The sequence below is a fragment of the Hermetia illucens genome, chromosome 6 (genome assembly GCF_905115235.1).
Source record: "Hermetia illucens chromosome 6, iHerIll2.2.curated.20191125, whole genome shotgun sequence".
Classification (NCBI taxonomy): Eukaryota; Metazoa; Arthropoda; class Insecta; order Diptera; family Stratiomyidae; genus Hermetia; species Hermetia illucens.
Window position 1 is genome coordinate 79,359,334 of NC_051854.1, and position 6,280 is coordinate 79,365,613.

At 44.0% G+C, this 6,280-nt stretch overlaps 1 long non-coding RNA gene across 2 annotated transcripts; it reads right to left on the reverse strand.

The window, feature by feature from the left end:
• Window positions 1–4,575: 4,575 nt before the first annotated feature.
• On the reverse strand, window positions 4,576–5,303 carry LOC119660121. 2 transcript variants are annotated; one of them, XR_005250399.1, is made up of 3 exons: window positions 5,182–5,292; window positions 4,911–5,125; window positions 4,576–4,842 (listed from the first exon to the last, which is right to left on the reverse strand). It is a non-coding gene; the product is annotated as an uncharacterized LOC119660121 (long non-coding RNA). The 2 variants fall into 2 exon arrangements; XR_005250398.1 differs by having other exon boundaries at window positions 4,911–5,303.
• Window positions 5,304–6,280: the final 977 nt, after the last annotated feature.

Genomic DNA, 6,280 nt, shown 5'->3' on the forward strand with positions numbered 1-6,280 from the left:
TCGGTGCGGTAACTTACTACAGCTTGACTAGTCAGTACTCTAGTTTTCAGAATGTTACTGTTTACTTTTTCTCCTCAATGCATATACTTTGCAAATGAGATTGTGTATTTAATTACTCTATTCTGAACAATCCATAAAACCTTTCATACGTGAAATGTCAAAGTTTCCATTACCAACTTTTTTATCATTTGACATCAAATACCCCATTATCCCTTGGAGAAGGAGAAGGGGGCCCGAAATGTACGATCCTGGGCTGCTTATTAGCAGTTTTTTTGGTAGAGACCTGAAATGCGTTGGCTCTGACTCGGCAGCGTTTGACATATTATCTCAGGCCAGGCCTATTCAGTATGTATAGCAAAACTCCGTGAAATCAGAGAGCTTCAGCTACCCTTGCCTTCCTCCCATTCATTTCCCTACTTTTCCTTGTCTAGAGTGTAACGTGCGGCTCCACGTGTCCTCCCTCAACAGCATGACCTCAATTATGGTGTCCGGGGATGCAAGGCACCCTTTCATCGAAAGGTGGTGGCGAAGGTACTTTCACCTTCTGCAGAAGGAAAAGGTCTGGCTGGCATCATTCACCACAACCTTGCAATAAATGCAGTTGGACGTCTGTGATTTCCCGATTTTGTGTTGGTAAGATTGAAAATAGCCGTGCCCCACTAAGCAGGTGGGTTAGGTAATAGTCAACCTCGCCGAACTTTCCATTAAAACACGGTCCATCCACCTCTCGGTTTTCTTTCCCAAGATTTTTGCCATGCGTAGAGAGTATTATTATTATTATTTCCCTTGGCTTTTCTGATGTATGTAAGCCTCCGGTTAGCAGTATTGAGAGCGATCTGAATAACTCCCACCATCACCATTACGGCTGGCTCCGAGACGGTACGATAGGCGGACGCAATTTGCAGAGCTTCTTGTCTTTGTACTTTCCCTAGACCCTGACGGTGCATTTCCTTACTAAAGCAGTCGGCCCATACTACGGAACCGTAAAAGACGACGGACTGAACCGCATTCATAAGAAGTTAGCACTGATAAAGGGAACAAGTGGTTCCCGAAATATCGGTATTTGCAAGAATAAATATTCACACCAGCGAAAAAGAAACAACAAGTTTTTATTATTTCAAATCAGACTTCGGTTTTCTCCAGAGTTAAGAAGAATCCATGCTGAGCCGTCCATCTGCTTACTCGTAGCATCACTATTTCTAGTACGTTACCTTCATTTTGCGCTGTCCTCCCCGGGTCTCGTAGAGTAAGGCACGGTCCTTTAAATAATTACATCCGCAGTGGGTAACCTGGACCATGGAAACAATTTTCCAGTTTTTCTTTTTCTCCACCCTTTGTCCCGTTCACAAGCGGGGTCGCTCGTCGTGAACGGTATCACCATTTGGTTCTATTAAGCCTGATCTGGGTGCAATTGCGAGGCTTTTAAATCCCCATCCAGCGTATCAAGCCACCATTGTTGTGGCCGGCCTTTTGGTCGCTTACCATCAATTTCGATGTTCAGACCAATCTTGGCAAGTGAACTCTCGTTAGTGCAAATTACGTGACCATATCATCGAAGATACCTCTCCTCCACGATCGGTGCAACCGCATAACGATCGCGGATTACCGCAAAACGCCGTTCATTATCTTTTATAGTCGGTCAACACTCAGAACCATAAAGATCGGACAACATTGCGGTAAATTTTAGATTTAAGACGTTAATTGATACGTCGATCACAAAGAAAACCAGTTGTAGAACGCCACTTCAACCAGGTTGCGTTAATGCGTGAAACAATTTCATAACGCACTTTTCCATTGACCCGAGACATTTAAATCACTCAGTTCTGGACAGATCACTGCCGCTGACAGTGATTGTGCCGATTTCATGAGGATTGGTTTTCAAAAATTCAGTTTTACTCAGATTCAATTTAAGATAGTGTTGCATGAGACGTTCATTCCATTTTTGGACAAGTTGCTGGAGATCATTTTTGCTATTAGACCCCAGGAAAATATCATCTGTATAAAGCAGTATATAGGGCGCTGGAGTTTGTATGTCGAGTGTGACAGTATCCACAACAAGAACAAAGAAAAATGGTGAGAGGGCGCTTCTTTGATGAACACCAACCGACACACGACGCGATTTTGATACACCCGCCACAGTTCGAACTTTACTTTTCGGATCGTGAAGAGTAATTGAACCCAGTGCCTTAAGCATGTCGCACCATCTCGCAGAATTGAAGGCGTTTCTTACGTCGAGGGTCACAAATAGCGCTATTCAACAACAGTGGCGACTGTGGTCCTCAGCCAGTTTTACCGCATGGATCACCTCCTCATTGGCATCAATTGTGGATCGCTCCGCACTAAAACCAGATTATGTTGATGAGTAGTCCCCCGAAGCACGTATTGCGTACGCCATTCGTGGTTTAATTAAGCAGCTTCCCCGCTGGCTCCAACATACTGAGCGGATGATATGCTGGCGATGTGTCAGGGTCGCCTTTGCCCTTGTCTATCAGCACGAGTCTCGGAACCTTTCACTGTGAGGGTAAAACACCCGGAATCAAACATGCGTTAAATGCGTCGAGTGGGAAGTTCGGCTTGTATTTACACATGGGTTTCAACATTTCGCTGGGAATTCCATCCGATCCTGGTGCTTTTTTGTCCATCATTTCCTTCGCAGTGGAGAGTGGTCATTTTTATGGTATACACTCCGAGGCCTAATGACTCTCTGTTTACGTTGTTGATCAGCTCTTGCCAGTAGCGTGCATTCTGCCTGCTAACTTCATGGCGAACTTTCTTTTTCCCACTCTCATACTCTGCGGGCCTAAGCGTCACCTGGTCTTGGCCTCTGGCGCACTGGGCAATCCGTCGAAGTCTGAGGCAGTTCCTTCATAGGATTGTAATTTTGGCCGTCCACCAGTACATGGGAAATTCTCCGGGACGGAATTTCCTTTTGGGAGGTGTTGCATTACAAGCTGCGCTGATAAGGGTCGTTCTTGAATGAACTAGCAACTCAGTTGTGGTTCTTATGTCTGCCGCTAGGTCTTGTCGATGGTTTACCCCTTCTGAGACAGTTTCGACAAGTTTTGCAACGTTGATAAGCGTTTGACAGACGCAGAACATTGGGTAGAGCCGTTTATCATTTTGAAGGAAATGTACTGATGATCGAGGGCGGGAAATCTACCAGCAACTTCCATCGTTGGATCTCTGATATTAAGGACTCCATGGCAAAATGTACGTCAGGGATAGTACTCTTGTAGCCAGGACGTCAGAAAGTTGCATTACCATCGGTATTTAGGACAAAATCTGTGTGCCTCGAGAATTTGTTTGAGGCGTACCCCGTTCGAGGGCTCTGGCATTAAAGTCCCCGCTAAATAGAATTCTCCCTTCCGGGTTTCTAATCTCGACCTCCAAGGCGGCGATCCTATTCCAGAAAGCTTGTATAGATTGGTTTGCAGTGAAGTTAACGCTGAAACAACAAACCCAAACGAAACTGTCTACTCGACCATGGGCCCGCACTCGCAAGTTAATCGTATCTCTAACCCAGATGCTAGCAGTTCAAGATATATCAGTATACAACCATGGTGAGCTCCTATCTCAGTACTGCTCGCTGAGCAGCGAGAAGTCAGGTCTTTTGTCTTGCACCATCTGCCCCATCAGATCGTGAGCAGTTGCACTCCTATGCATGTTCATTTGCAAGATATGGATCATGGTGGTTGACTTTGCAGTTTGTGTAACTCTTCTTTCAAGACCTGGCAGTCTTTGCAAACTACACAGCACTTTGCCGACCTACAGGTCTTTGCTTTGTGTCCGGGTTCGCCACATTTGTAACACAAAGTGCTTCTGTCTGGTCCGTTATATGTCGGTATGCGCAGCACTTAAAACAGCGGGTTGGAACTGCCGTATTCTGCAAATAATCTGCTGGATTATTATTTTCCCGCAATGGAAAAGTTGGCTCGCTATCTTTTCAGGGACAGTGACAATGGCCAATGTTTGTTCTCTAGAGTTGACAACCGTAACTTTTTATTACCTCTTCCACTTCTTCCGTATTAGTGAGATAATCCAGATCCCTTGTTTCGAGGGTGCACACGAGTTCACTGCGTGACCAGAATGGTCTGAACTCTCTAGCAGAATGTATCCTTCTTATTGGTCTTCAACCCAAGCTCAACAAGTACATCGCCGGTTCGAGTCGGCCTTTAGATTTTACATCTACTCCAGTGTCTTCTGGTTTGACGTTGTTGCGAACTCCTCGAAGAACTTCCGCGACAGATCTTCTTTCGTTCGGTTTAACGAGAATGTCCTCTAACCCTGGTTAGTCGACTTCGGTGCTGAGTTTTCCCCGTTTTTCGACGCTCATTGGTCCGCTTGGTTACCACCTCGAGGAATTCTTTTTGCTACGTCCCAGTCGGCAGATCCACGCTGTTTTCCCGTTGCCTCCTTTTGTTGATTATTTTCTCCCCCACTGGCGGGCTGAGGTTACCGCTGTTTGTGCAACGAGACGGTGCTCTAACTTATAATTAGTACATCTCCTGCTATTTGTGATAACCGAAAAAAGAGTTTCCGGGGAGGACCTCTTCATCCATGCAATAGAGAATAGAATCATTTTTCAAATGCAAACTTTATTGTACCAAAAGGATGACTAAACCCACTCAGAATTTCCGCATAACAAACTAAAGTAGGACTAATGGTCATAACGCTCTGTTCTGTGTAGGTGTGAAAGATATTTCATGATTAGATTTCTGTCTAAGCCTAGATACACGCGGCACGCTTAGGTAAGGTCCATCGTTCCGAAACCTTGCGATAATTCGAGAGATTAGACTAATCCTTTTGGCACAAAAACGTATTCGTCAAGCTACTCGTAACCACCTGTAATAAACAATGCGACTTGATTAATGACAAAGCAAATTAAGATTGAAGATGATATCAAAAACTACCTTAATCCAAGAAAATCCAACCACTGCCGCACGAATTGCGGAAAGAATTAATTACTTGTGAGGACATTACAATCAAACGTGAATGTGTGAGGAGGGTTCTAGAATATTTCGGCCGTCATAAGGTTGGGTTCGAACTATTATAAAATACGCTATAAATGGTTTCGACGAGATATCTTATTTGATGCTTCGAAAAAACGTTCCCTTAGGAGATATTACTGGAAAATTTCATCATACTGATATGAGCACGTGATTAGAAAATATTGTTCTCAACTGTTTGTCCAGAATCAGCCCCAACTGCTGGAAACCAGACTAATTAACCTTGTCCTTGGCGAATCCTATCTTGACAGGTTTCCAGGTACAGATGAGATTATCTAAATCATTTTCTATCACACCTTTGACTTTTTCTGCACATTATCTTCACGCCAGAGAGTTCATTCCGGCTGTGGGTTCTATTCTAATGATTTATTGTTCAGATTAGCGGGAACACGTTAAGTGGGGTGAATGAATGAAAAGATAAATATTTTTTATCCCAGAGAAATGTACATAGGTACTAACAAGCTGAATTATGTTCTTCTTTGTTATATTTCTCTTCAGGTTTTTTTCCTAAGTATATACTATGGTACTGGGCCTGTGGTGCGTTTAAATAAGGAGAAAAGAAAACAAGATAGTCTGGCTTGTATAGTTTAATTAAATATTTTGCTGAAAATGAATGTGAAGCCGTATCTTCATCAAACCAACATACAGACAACTATAAACCACGTTTCACTCAACAGACCTTAACTTCTATATTTCTCGAAGTCGGGTCGATTAATAAGGAAGTTATTTATAGTGTTCTCATTGTTCGCTGTCCAGCATTCTTCTTCTTTGCAACGTTATAACTGCATTCGAACCTTGGGTTCCCGAATGCATTGCCTCCAGTCTTCATGGTTCAATGACCGCGTCCGCCGGTTACTTATATCTAATAATGAACCGCTGTCTCATCGTCTGCACAAAATTATCCGGTACCAGACCCTCCCCTAGAGTTTTCCCTAGGTTCTTCTTGCCTTCTACGACAGTGGAAAAATATGTGGTCTGGACTCTCTTCGGACTTCATCGTAGGTCACACAATCGCGTGAGCTGTTCGATTTAAATCTGTTCAAGTACTGGCCCTTCCAGACCGGACTATTTTCAACCAAACTGACCACGCATATTTCAGCCTTGATGATTGTCAGAACATTATCATCAACGGTGCAACACCCAGTATCCGGTCTAGGCCTGCCTTAATAAGGAACTCCAGACACCTCGACTTTACGCCGAGGTCCACCAATTCCATATCCCTAAAAGCTGTCTAGCGTCCTGACCTACGCCATCGCTCCATCTCAGGCAGGGTC